We start from the raw sequence: 15,000 nt of genomic DNA, 5'->3' as shown, positions 1-15,000 counted from the left end.
GGGACAGAAGGAATCTCGTCAATCCAACGCTGCGGTACGCATAGACCTTCGGGGATACACTAACTAACAATACGGAGCATCATTTCCAACCGCCGTTTACCCGTGCAATTTGTAGAACAGAATGTAGTACGGCCGGGTGTCACTCGGATCGCTAATAACTCGGTAAACACGCTTCCTAGTCGTTTGTCATCGCGATACATGCTATCGTAGAGAAAAAAAAAGATAGAGACAGAAGGAATCTCGTCAATCCAACGCTGCGGTACGCATAGACCTTCGGGGATACACTAACTAACAATACGGAGCATCATTTCCAACCGCCGTTTACCCGTGCAATTTGTAGAACAGAATGTAGTACGGCCGGGTGTCACCCTACTCAAGTCCATTATTTGCTAATAACTCGATAAATAATAATTGTAGCGAGTTTGGTGTTATGATATATATTGTTAGAAACCGTCTATATTACAGTGATATCACGTCGAAAATCGTCTAGGACCGATAGGGAAAAAGTTTCCTCTTGGCGGTGGGACTTAGAAAAATTTTCGTCGAACGTCCGACGGAGTAGCACATCCGTCCATTATTTGCTAATAACTCGATAAATAATAATTGTAGCGAGTTTGGTGTTATGATATATATTGTTAGAAACCGTCTATATTACAGTGATATCACGTCGAAAATCGTCTAGGACCGATACGGAAAAAGTTTCCTCTTGGCGGTGGGACTTAGAAAAATTTCCAGAGTTTTGTCGACGGAGTAGCACATCCGTCCATTATTTGCTAATAACTCGATAAATAATAATTGTAGCGAGTTTGGTGTTATGATATATATTGTTAGAAACCGTCTATATTACAGTGATATCACGTCGAAAATCGTCTAGGACCGATAGGGAAAAAGTTTCCTCTTGGCGGTGGGACTTAGAAAAATTTCCAGAGTTTTGTCGACGGAGTAGCACATCCGTCCATTATTTGCTAATAACTCGATAAATAATAATTGTAGCGAGTTTGGTGTTATGATATATATTGTTAGAAACCGTCTATATTACAGTGATATCACGTCGAAAATCGTCTAGGACCGATAGGGAAAAAGTTTCCTCTTGGCGGTGGGACTTAGAAAAATTTTCGTCGAACGTCCGACGGAGTAGCACATCCGTCCATTATTTGCTAATAACTCGATAAATAATAATTGTAGCGAGTTTGGTGTTATGATATATATTGTTAGAAACCGTCTATATTACAGTGATATCACGTCGAAAATCGTCTAGGACCGATACGGAAAAAGTTTCCTCTTGGCGGTGGGACTTAGAAAAATTTTCGTCGAACGTCCGACGGAGTAGCACATCCGTCCATTATTTGCTAATAACTCGATAAATAATAATTGTAGCGAGTTTGGTGTTATGATATATATTGTTAGAAACCGTCTATATTACAGTGATATCACGTCGAAAATCGTCTAGGACCGATAGGGAAAAAGTTTCCTCTTGGCGGTGGGACTTAGAAAAATTTTCGTCGAACGTCCGACGGAGTAGCACATCCGTCCATTATTTGCTAATAACTCGATAAATAATAATTGTAGCGAGTTTGGTGTTATGATATATATTGTTAGAAACCGTCTATATTACAGTGATATCACGTCGAAAATCGTCTAGGACCGATAGGGAAAAAGTTTCCTCTTGGCGGTGGGACTTAGAAAAATTTCCAGAGTTTTGTCGACGGAGTAGCACATCCGTCCATTATTTGCTAATAACTCGATAAATAATAATTGTAGCGAGTTTGGTGTTATGATATATATTGTTAGAAACCGTCTATATTACAGTGATATCACGTCGAAAATCGTCTAGGACCGATACGGAAAAAGTTTCCTCTTAGCGGTGGGACTTAGAAAAATTTCCAGAGTTTTGTCGACGGAGTAGCACATCCGTCCATTATTTGCTAATAACTCGATAAATAATAATTGTAGCGAGTTTGGTGTTATGATATATATTGTTAGAAACCGTCTATATTACAGTGATATCACGTCGAAAATCGTCTAGGACCGATAGGGAAAAAGTTTCCTCTTGGCGGTGGGACTTAGAAAAATTTCCAGAGTTTTGTCGACGGAGTAGCACATCCGTCCATTATTTGCTAATAACTCGATAAATAATAATTGTAGCGAGTTTGGTGTTATGATATATATTGTTAGAAACCGTCTATATTACAGTGATATCACGTCGAAAATCGTCTAGGACCGATAGGGAAAAAGTTTCCTCTTGGCGGTGGGACTTAGAAAAATTTCCAGAGTTTTGTCGACGGAGTAGCACATCCGTCCATTATTTGCTAATAACTCGATAAATAATAATTGTAGCGAGTTTGGTGTTATGATATATATTGTTAGAAACCGTCTATATTACAGTGATATCACGTCGAAAATCGTCTAGGACCGATAGGGAAAAAGTTTCCTCTTGGCGGTGGGACTTAGAAAAATTTTCGTCGAACGTCCGACGGAGTAGCACATCCGTCCATTATTTGCTAATAACTCGATAAATAATAATTGTAGCGAGTTTGGTGTTATGATATATATTGTTAGAAACCGTCTATATTACAGTGATATCACGTCGAAAATCGTCTAGGACCGATACGGAAAAAGTTTCCTCTTAGCGGTGGGACTTAGAAAAATTTCCAGAGTTTTGTCGACGGAGTAGCACATCCGTCCATTATTTGCTAATAACTCGATAAATAATAATTGTAGCGAGTTTGGTGTTATGATATATATTGTTAGAAACCGTCTATATTACAGTGATATCACGTCGAAAATCGTCTAGGACCGATAGGGAAAAAGTTTCCTCTTGGCGGTGGGACTTAGAAAAATTTTCGTCGAACGTCCGACGAAGTAGCACATCCGTCCATTATTTGCTAATAACTCGATAAATAATAATTGTAGCGAGTTTGGTGTTATGATACATATTGTTAGAAACCGTCTATATTACAGTGATATCACGTCGAAAATCGTCTAGGACCGATAGGGAAAAAGTTTCCTCTTGGCGGTGGGACTTGGAAAAATTTTCGTCGAACGTCCGACGGAGTAGCACATCCGTCCATTATTTGCTAATAACTCGATAAATAATAATTGTAGCGAGTTTGGTGTTATGATATATATTGTTAGAAACCGTCTATATTACAGTGATATCACGTCGAAAATCGTCTAGGACCGATACGGAAAAAGTTTCCTCTTGGCGGTGGGACTTAGAAAAATTTCCAGAGTTTTGTCGACGGAGTAGCACATCCGTCCATTATTTGCTAATAACTCGATAAATAATAATTGTAGCGAGTTTGGTGTTATGATATATATTGTTAGAAACCGTCTATATTACAGTGATATCACGTCGAAAATCGTCTAGGACCGATAGGGAAAAAGTTTCCTCTTGGCGGTGGGACTTAGAAAAATTTCCAGAGTTTTGTCGACGGAGTAGCACATCCGTCCATTATTTGCTAATAACTCGATAAATAATAATTGTAGCGAGTTTGGTGTTATGATATATATTGTTAGAAACCGTCTATATTACAGTGATATCACGTCGAAAATCGTCTAGGACCGATAGGGAAAAAGTTTCCTCTTGGCGGTGGGACTTAGAAAAATTTTCGTCGAACGTCCGACGGAGTAGCACATCCGTCCATTATTTGCTAATAACTCGATAAATAATAATTGTAGCGAGTTTGGTGTTATGATATATATTGTTAGAAACCGTCTATATTACAGTGATATCACGTCGAAAATCGTCTAGGACCGATACGGAAAAAGTTTCCTCTTGGCGGTGGGACTTAGAAAAATTTTCGTCGAACGTCCGACGGAGTAGCACATCCGTCCATTATTTGCTAATAACTCGATAAATAATAATTGTAGCGAGTTTGGTGTTATGATATATATTGTTAGAAACCGTCTATATTACAGTGATATCACGTCGAAAATCGTCTAGGACCGATACGAAAAAGTTTCCTCTTAGCGGTGGGACTTAGAAAAATTCCAGAGTTTTGTCGACGGAGTAGCACATCCGTCCATTATTTGCTAATAACTCGATAAATAATAATTGTAGCGAGTTTGGTGTTATGATATATATTGTTAGAAACCGTCTATATTACAGTGATATCACGTCGAAAATCGTCTAGGACCGATAGGGAAAAAGTTTCCTCTTGCGGTGGGACTTAGAAAAATTTCGTCGAACGTCCGACGGAGTAGCACATCCGTCCATTATTTGCTAATAACTCGATAAATAATAATTGTAGCGAGTTTGGTGTTATGATATATATTGTTAGAAACCGTCTATATTACAGTGATATCACGTCGAAAATCGTCTAGGACCGATAGGGAAAAAGTTTCCTCTGGCGGTGGGACTTAGAAAAATTTTCGTCGAACGTCCGACGGAGTAGCACATCCGTCCATTATTTGCTAATAACTCGATAAATAATAATTGTAGCGAGTTTGGTGTTATGATATATATTGTTAGAAACCGTCTATATTACAGTGATATCACGTCGAAAATCGTCTAGGACCGATACGGAAAAAGTTTCCTCTTAGCGGTGGGACTTAGAAAAATTTCCAGAGTTTTGTCGACGGAGTAGCACATCCGTCCATTATTTGCTAATAACTCGATAAATAATAATTGTAGCGAGTTTGGTGTTATGATACATATTGTTAGAAACCGTCTATATTACAGTGATATCACGTCGAAAATCGTCTAGGACCGATACGGAAAAAGTTTCCTCTTAGCGGTGGGACTTAGAAAAATTTCGTCGAACGTCCGACGGAGTAGCACATCCGTCCATTATTTGCTAATAACTCGATAAATAATAATTGTAGCGAGTTTGTGTTATGATATATATTGTTAGAAACCGTCTATATTACAGTGATATCACGTCGAAAATCGTCTAGGACCGATACGGAAAAAGTTCCTCTTGGCGTGGGACTTAGAAAATTTTCGTCGAACGTCCGACGGAGTAGCACATCCGTCCATTATTTGCTAATAACTCGATAAATAATAATTGTAGCGAGTTTGGTGTTATGATATATATTGTTAGAAACCGTCTATATTACAGTGATATCACGTCGAAAATCGTCTAGGACCGATACGGAAAAAGTTTCTCTTAGCGGTGGGACTTAGAAAAATTTTCGTCGAACGTCCGACGGAGTAGCACATCCGTCCATTATTTGCTAATAACTCGATAAATAATAATTGTAGCGAGTTTGGTGTTATGATATATATTGTTAGAAACCGTCTATATTACAGTGATATCACGTCGAAAATCGTCTAGGACCGATACGGAAAAAGTTTCTCTTAGCGGTGGGACTTAGAAAAATTTCCAGAGTTTTGTCGGACGGAGTAGCACATCCGTCCATTATTTGCTAATAACTCGATAAATAATAATTGTAGCGAGTTTGGTGTTATGATATATATTGTTAGAAACCGTCTATATTACAGTGATATCACGTCGAAAATCGTCTAGGACCGATAGGGAAAAAGTTTCCTCTTGGCGGTGGGACTTAGAAAAATTTCGTCGAACGTCCGACGGAGTAGCACATCCGTCCATTATTTGCTAATAACTCGATAAATAATAATTGTAGCGAGTTTGGTGTTATGATATATATTGTTAGAAACCGTCTATATTACAGTGATATCACGTCGAAAATCGTCTAGGACCGATACGGAAAAAGTTTCCTCTTGGCGGTGGGACTTAGAAAAATTTTCGTCGAACGTCCGACGGAGTAGCACATCCGTCCATTATTTGCTAATAACTCGATAAATAATAATTGTAGCGAGTTTGGTGTTATGATATATATTGTTAGAAACCGTCTATATTACAGTGATATCACGTCGAAAATCGTCTAGGACCGATACGGAAAAAGTTTCCTCTTGGCGGTGGACTTAGAAAAATTTCCAGAGTTTTGTCGACGGAGTAGCACATCCGTCCATTATTTGCTAATAACTCGATAAATAATAATTGTAGCGAGTTTGGTGTTATGATATATATTGTTAGAAACCGTCTATATTACAGTGATATCACGTCGAAAATCGTCTAGGACCGATAGGGAAAAAGTTTCCTCTGGCGGTGGGACTTAGAAAAATTTTCGTCGAACGTCGACGGAGTAGCACATCCGTCCATTATTTGCTAATAACTCGATAAATAATATTGTAGCGAGTTTGGTGTTATGATATATATTGTTAGAAACCGTCTATATTACAGTGATATCACGTCGAAAATCGTCTAGGACCGATACGGAAAAAGTTTCCTCTTAGCGGTGGACTTAGAAAAATTTCCAGAGTTTGTCGACGAGTAGCACATCGTCCATTATTTGCTAATAACTCGATGAATAAAAATTGTAGCGAGTTTGGTGTTATGATATATATTGTTAGAACCGTCTATATTACAGTGATATCACGTCGAAAATCGTCTAGGACCGATAGGAAAAAGTTTCCTCTTGGCGGTGGGACTTAGAAAATTTTCGTCGAACGTCCGACGGAGTAGCACATCCGTCATTATTTGCTAATAACTCGAAGAATAATAATTGTAGCGAGTTTGGTGTTATGATATATATTGTTAGAAACCGTCTATATTACAGTGATATCACGTCGAAAATCGTCTAGGACCGATAGGGAAAAAGTTTCCTCTTGGCGGTGGGACTTAGAAAAATTTTCGTCGAACGTCCGACGGAGTAGCACATCCGTCCATTATTTGCTAATAACTCGATAAATAATAATTGTAGCGAGTTTGGTGTTATGATATATATTGTTAGAACCGTCTATATTACAGTGATATCACGTCGAAAATCGTCTAGGACCGATACGGAAAAAGTTTCCTCTTAGCGGTGGGACTTAGAAAAATTTCCAGAGTTTTGTCGACGGAGTAGCACATCCGTCATTATTTGCTAATACTCGATGAATAATAATTGTAGCGAGTTTGGTGTTATGATATATATTGTTAGAAACCGTCTATATTACAGTGATATCACGTCGAAAATCGTCTAGGACCGATAGGAAAAAGTTTCCTCTTGCGGTGGGACTTAGAAAAATTTTCGTCGAACGTCCGACGGAGTAGCACATCCGTCCATTATTTGCTAATAACTCGATAAATAATAATTGTAGCGAGTTTGGTGTTATGATATATATTGTTAGAAACCGTCTATATTACAGTGATATCACGTCGAAAATCGTCTAGGACCGATACGGAAAAAGTTTCTCTTAGCGGTGGGACTTAGAAAAATTCCAGAGTTTTGTCGACGAGTAGCACATCCGTCCATTATTTGCTAATAACTCGATAAATAATAATTGTAGCGAGTTTGGTGTTATGATATATATTGTTAGAAACCGTCTATATTACAGTGATATCACGTCGAAAATCGTCTAGGACCGATAGGGAAAAGTTTCCTCTTGGCGGTGGGACTTAGAAAAAATTTCCAGAGTTTTGTCGACGGAGTAGCACATCCGTCCATTATTTGCTAATAACTCGATAAATAATAATTGTAGCGAGTTTGGTGTTATGATACATATTGTTAGAAACCGTCTATATTACAGTGATATCACGTCGAAAATCGTCTAGGACCGATACGGAAAAAGTTTCTCTTAGCGGTGGGACTTAGAAAAATTTTCGTTTAGCGGTGGGACTTAGAAAAATTTTCGTCGAACGTCCGACGGAGTAGCACATCCGTCCATTATTTGCTAATAACTCGATAAATAATAATTGTAGCGAGTTTGGTGTTATGATATATATTGTTAGAAACCGTCTATATTACAGTGATATCACGTCGAAAATCGTCTAGGACCGATACGGAAAAAGTTTCCTCTTGGCGGTGGGACTTAGAAAAATTTTCGTCGAACGTCCGACGGAGTAGCACATCCGTCCATTATTTGCTAATAACTCGATAAATAATAATTGTAGCGAGTTTGGTGTTATGATATATATTGTTAGAAACCGTCTATATTACAGTGATATCACGTCGAAAATCGTCTAGGACCGATAGGGAAAAAGTTTCCTCTTGGCGGTGGGACTTAGAAAAATTTTCGTCGAACGTCCGACGGAGTAGCACATCCGTCCATTATTTGCTAATAACTCGATAAATAATAATTGTAGCGAGTTTGGTGTTATGATATATATTGTTAGAAACCGTCTATATTACAGTGATATCACGTCGAAAATCGTCTAGGACCGATAGGGAAAAAGTTTCCTCTTGGCGGTGGGACTTAGAAAAATTTCCAGAGTTTTGTCGACGGAGTAGCACATCCGTCCATTATTTGCTAATAACTCGATAAATAATAATTGTAGCGAGTTTGGTGTTATGATATATATTGTTAGAAACCGTCTATATTACAGTGATATCACGTCGAAAATCGTCTAGGACCGATAGGGAAAAAGTTTCCTCTTGGCGGTGGGACTTAGAAAAATTTTCGTCGAACGTCCGACGGAGTAGCACATCCGTCCATTATTTGCTAATAACTCGATAAATAATAATTGTAGCGAGTTTGGTGTTATGATATATATTGTTAGAAACCGTCTATATTACAGTGATATCACGTCGAAAATCGTCTAGGACCGATACGGAAAAAGTTTCCTCTTGGCGGTGGGACTTAGAAAAATTTTCGTCGAACGTCCGACGGAGTAGCACATCCGTCCATTATTTGCTAATAACTCGATAAATAATAATTGTAGCGAGTTTGGTGTTATGATATATATTGTTAGAAACCGTCTATATTACAGTGATATCACGTCGAAAATCGTCTAGGACCGATACGGAAAAAGTTTCCTCTTAGCGGTGGGACTTAGAAAATTTCCAGAGTTTTGTCGACGGAGTAGCACATCCGTCCATTATTTGCTAATAACTCGATAAATAATAATTGTAGCGAGTTTGGTGTTATGATATATATTGTTAGAAACCGTCTATATTACAGTGATATCACGTCGAAAATCGTCTAGGACCGATAGGGAAAAAGTTTCCTCTTGGCGGTGGGACTTAGAAAAATTTCGTCGAACGTCCGACGGAGTAGCACATCCGTCCATTATTTGCTAATAACTCGATAAATAATAATTGTAGCGAGTTTGGTGTTATGATATATATTGTTAGAAACCGTCTATATTACAGTGATATCACGTCGAAAATCGTCTAGGACCGATACGGAAAAAGTTTCCTCTTGGCGGTGGGACTTAGAAAAATTTTCGTCGAACGTCCGACGGAGTAGCACATCCGTCCATTATTTGCTAATAACTCGATAAATAATAATTGTAGCGAGTTTGGTGTTATGATATATATTGTTAGAAACCGTCTATATTACAGTGATATCACGTCGAAAATCGTCTAGGACCGATAGGGAAAAAGTTTCCTCTTGGCGGTGGGACTTAGAAAAATTTTCGTCGAACGTCCGACGGAGTAGCACATCCGTCCATTATTTGCTAATAACTCGATAAATAATAATTGTAGCGAGTTTGGTGTTATGATATATATTGTTAGAAACCGTCTATATTACAGTGATATCACGTCGAAAATCGTCTAGGACCGATAGGGAAAAAGTTTCCTCTTGGCGGTGGGACTTAGAAAATTTCCAGAGTTTTGTCGACGGAGTAGCACATCCGTCCATTATTTGCTAATAACTCGATAAATAATAATTGTAGCGAGTTTGGTGTTATGATATATATTGTTAGAAACCGTCTATATTACAGTGATATCACGTCGAAAATCGTCTAGGACCGATAGGGAAAAAGTTTCCTCTTGGCGGTGGGACTTAGAAAAATTTTCGTCGAACGTCCGACGGAGTAGCACATCCGTCCATTATTTGCTAATAACTCGATAAATAATAATTGTAGCGAGTTTGGTGTTATGATATATATTGTTAGAAACCGTCTATATTACAGTGATATCACGTCGAAAATCGTCTAGGACCGATACGGAAAAAGTTTCCTCTTGGCGGTGGGACTTAGAAAAATTTTCGTCGAACGTCCGACGGAGTAGCACATCCGTCCATTATTTGCTAATAACTCGATAAATAATAATTGTAGCGAGTTTGGTGTTATGATATATATTGTTAGAAACCGTCTATATTACAGTGATATCACGTCGAAAATCGTCTAGGACCGATACGGAAAAAGTTTCCTCTTAGCGGTGGGACTTAGAAAAATTTCCAGAGTTTTGTCGACGGAGTAGCACATCCGTCCATTATTTGCTAATAACTCGATAAATAATAATTGTAGCGAGTTTGGTGTTATGATATATATTGTTAGAAACCGTCTATATTACAGTGATATCACGTCGAAAATCGTCTAGGACCGATAGGGAAAAAGTTTCCTCTTGGCGGTGGGACTTAGAAAAATTTCAGAGTTTTGTCGACGGAGTAGCACATCCGTCCATTATTTGCTAATAACTCGATAAATAATAATTGTAGCGAGTTTGGTGTTATGATATATATTGTTAGAAACCGTCTATATTACAGTGATATCACGTCGAAAATCGTCTAGGACCGATAGGGAAAAAGTTTCCTCTTGGCGGTGGGACTTAGAAAAATTTTCGTCGAACGTCCGACGGAGTAGCACATCCGTCCATTATTTGCTAATAACTCGATAAATAATAATTGTAGCGAGTTTGGTGTTATGATATATATTGTTAGAAACCGTCTATATTACAGTGATATCACGTCGAAAATCGTCTAGGACCGATACGGAAAAAGTTTCCTCTTAGCGGTGGGACTTAGAAAAATTTCCAGAGTTTTGTCGACGGAGTAGCACATCCGTCCATTATTTGCTAATAACTCGATGAATAATAATTGTAGCGAGTTTGGTGTTATGATATATATTGTTAGAAACCGTCTATATTACAGTGATATCACGTCGAAAATCGTCTAGGACCGATAGGGAAAAAGTTTCCTCTTGGCGGTGGACTTAGAAAAATTTTCGTCGAACGTCCGACGGAGTAGCACATCCGTCCATTATTTGCTAATAACTCGAAGAATAATAATTGTAGCGAGTTTGGTGTTATGATATATATTGTTAGAAACCGTCTATATTACAGTGATATCACGTCGAAAATCGTCTAGGACCGATAGGGAAAAAGTTTCCTCTTGGCGGTGGGACTTAGAAAAATTTTCGTCGAACGTCCGACGGAGTAGCACATCCGTCCATTATTTGCTAATAACTCGATAAATAATAATTGTAGCGAGTTTGGTGTTATGATATATATTGTTAGAAACCGTCTATATTACAGTGATATCACGTCGAAAATCGTCTAGGACCGATACGGAAAAAGTTTCCTCTTAGCGGTGGGACTTAGAAAAATTTCCAGAGTTTTGTCGACGGAGTAGCACATCCGTCCATTATTTGCTAATAACTCGATGAATAATAATTGTAGCGAGTTTGGTGTTATGATATATATTGTTAGAAACCGTCTATATTACAGTGATATCACGTCGAAAATCGTCTAGGACCGATAGGGAAAAAGTTTCCTCTTGGCGGTGGGACTTAGAAAAATTTCGTCGAACGTCCGACGGAGTAGCACATCCGTCCATTATTTGCTAATAACTCGATAAATAATAATTGTAGCGAGTTTGGTGTTATGATATATATTGTTAGAAACCGTCTATATTACAGTGATATCACGTCGAAAATCGTCTAGGACCGATACGGAAAAAGTTTCCTCTTAGCGGTGGGACTTAGAAAAATTTCCAGAGTTTTGTCGACGGAGTAGCACATCCGTCCATTATTTGCTAATAACTCGATAAATAATAATTGTAGCGAGTTTGGTGTTATGATATATATTGTTAGAAACCGTCTATATTACAGTGATATCACGTCGAAAATCGTCTAGGACCGATACGGAAAAAGTTTCCTCTTGGCGGTGGGACTTAGAAAAATTTCCAGAGTTTTGTCGACGGAGTAGCACATCCGTCCATTATTTGCTAATAACTCGATAAATAATAATTGTAGCGAGTTTGGTGTTATGATATATATTGTTAGAAACCGTCTATATTACAGTGATATCACGTCGAAAATCGTCTAGGACCGATAGGGAAAAAGTTTCCTCTTGCGGTGGGACTTAGAAAAATTTTCGTCGAACGTCCGACGGAGTAGCACATCCGTCCATTATTTGCTAATAACTCGATAAATAATAATTGTAGCGAGTTTGGTGTTATGATATATATTGTTAGAAACCGTCTATATTACAGTGATATCACGTCGAAAATCGTCTAGGACCGATACGGAAAAAGTTTCCTCTTAGCGGTGGGACTTAGAAAAATTTCCAGAGTTTTGTCGACGGAGTAGCACATCCGTCCATTATTTGCTAATAACTCGATAAATAATAATTGTAGCGAGTTTGGTGTTATGATACATATTGTTAGAAACCGTCTATATTACAGTGATATCACGTCGAAAATCGTCTAGGACCGATACGGAAAAAGTTTCCTCTTAGCGGTGGGACTTAGAAAAATTTTCGTCGAACGTCCGACGGAGTAGCACATCCGTCCATTATTTGCTAATAACTCGATAAATAATAATTGTAGCGAGTTTGGTGTTATGATATATATTGTTAGAAACCGTCTATATTACAGTGATATCACGTCGAAAATCGTCTAGGACCGATACGGAAAAAGTTTCCTCTTGGCGGTGGGACTTAGAAAAATTTCCAGAGTTTTGTCGACGGAGTAGCACATCCGTCCATTATTTGCTAATAACTCGATAAATAATAATTGTAGCGAGTTTGGTGTTATGATATATATTGTTAGAAACCGTCTATATTACAGTGATATCACGTCGAAAATCGTCTAGGACCGATAGGGAAAAAGTTTCCTCTTGGCGGTGGGACTTAGAAAAATTTTCGTCGAACGTCCGACGGAGTAGCACATCCGTCCATTATTTGCTAATAACTCGATAAATAATAATTGTAGCGAGTTTGGTGTTATGATATATATTGTTAGAAACCGTCTATATTACAGTGATATCACGTCGAAAATCGTCTAGGACCGATACGGAAAAAGTTTCCTCTTAGCGGTGGGACTTAGAAAAATTTTCGTCGAACGTCCGACGGAGTAGCACATCCGTCCATTATTTGCTAATAACTCGATAAATAATAATTGTAGCGAGTTTGGTGTTATGATATATATTGTTAGAAACCGTCTATATTACAGTGATATCACGTCGAAAATCGTCTAGGACCGATACGGAAAAAGTTTCCTCTTAGCGGTGGGACTTAGAAAAATTTCCAGAGTTTTGTCGACGGAGTAGCACATCCGTCCATTATTTGCTAATAACTCGATAAATAATAATTGTAGCGAGTTTGGTGTTATGATATATATTGTTAGAAACCGTCTATATTACAGTGATATCACGTCGAAAATCGTCTAGGACCGATAGGGAAAAAGTTTCCTCTTGGCGGTGGGACTTAGAAAAATTTTCGTCGAACGTCCGACGGAGTAGCACATCCGTCCATTATTTGCTAATAACTCGATAAATAATAATTGTAGCGAGTTTGGTGTTATGATATATATTGTTAGAAACCGTCTATATTACAGTGATATCACGTCGAAAATCGTCTAGGACCGATACGGAAAAAGTTTCCTCTTGGCGGTGGGACTTAGAAAAATTTCGTCGAAAGTCCGACGGAGTAGCACATCCGTCCATTATTTGCTAATAACTCGATAAATAATAATTGTAGCGAGTTTGGTGTTATGATATATATTGTTAGAAACCGTCTATATTACAGTGATATCACGTCGAAAATCGTCTAGGACCGATACGGAAAAGTTTCCTCTTGGCGGTGGGACTTAGAAAAATTTCCAGAGTTTGTCGACGGAGTAGCACATCCGTCCATTATTTGCTAATAACTCGATAAATAATAATTGTAGCGAGTTTGGTGTTATGATATATATTGTTAGAAACCGTCTATATTACAGTGATATCACGTCGAAAATCGTCTAGGACCGATAGGGAAAAAGTTTCCTCTTGGCGGTGGGACTTAGAAAAATTTTCGTCGAACGTCCGACGGAGTAGCACATCCGTCCATTATTTGCTAATAACTCGATAAATAATAATTGTAGCGAGTTTGGTGTTATGATATATATTGTTAGAAACCGTCTATATTACAGTGATATCACGTCGAAAATCGTCTAGGACCGATACGGAAAAAGTTTCCTCTTAGCGGTGGGACTTAGAAAAATTTCCAGAGTTTTGTCGACGGAGTAGCACATCCGTCCATTATTTGCTAATAACTCGATGAATAATAATTGTAGCGAGTTTGGTGTTATGATATATATTGTTAGAAACCGTCTATATTACAGTGATATCACGTCGAAAATCGTCTAGGACCGATAGGGAAAAAGTTTCCTCTTGGCGGTGGGACTTAGAAAAATTTTCGTCGAACGTCCGACGGAGTAGCACATCCGTCCATTATTTGCTAATAACTCGAAGAATAATAATTGTAGCGAGTTTGGTGTTATGATATATATTGTTAGAAACCGTCTATATTACAGTGTTATCACGTCGAAAATCGTCTAGGACCGATAGGAAAAAAGTTTCCTCTTGGCGGTGGGACTTAGAAAAATTTTCGTCGAACGTCCGACGGAGTAGCACATCCGTCCATTATTTGCTAATAACTCGATAAATAATAATTGTAGCGAGTTTGGTGTTATGATATATATTGTTAGAAACCGTCTATATTACAGTGATATCACGTCGAAAATCGTCTAGGACCGATACGGAAAAGTTTCCTCTTAGCGGTGGGACTTAGAAAAATTTCCAGAGTTTTGTCGACGGAGTAGCACATCCGTCCATTATTTGCTAATAACTCGATGAATAATAATTGTAGGCGAGTTTGGTGTTATGATATATATTGTTAGAAACTCGTCTATATTACAGTGATATCACGTCGAAAGTCGTCTAGGACCGATAGGGAAAAAGTTTCCTCTTGGCGGTGGGTACTTAGAAAAATTTTCGTCGAACGTCCGACGGAGTAGCACATCCGTCCATTATTGCTAATAACTCGATAAATAATAATTGTAGCGAG

This window comes from Halictus rubicundus, unplaced genomic scaffold (assembly GCF_050948215.1).
Source record: "Halictus rubicundus isolate RS-2024b unplaced genomic scaffold, iyHalRubi1_principal scaffold1270, whole genome shotgun sequence".
NCBI classification, from domain to species: Eukaryota; Metazoa; Arthropoda; class Insecta; order Hymenoptera; family Halictidae; genus Halictus; species Halictus rubicundus.
Note: the sequence above shows the minus strand (reverse complement) of the source record.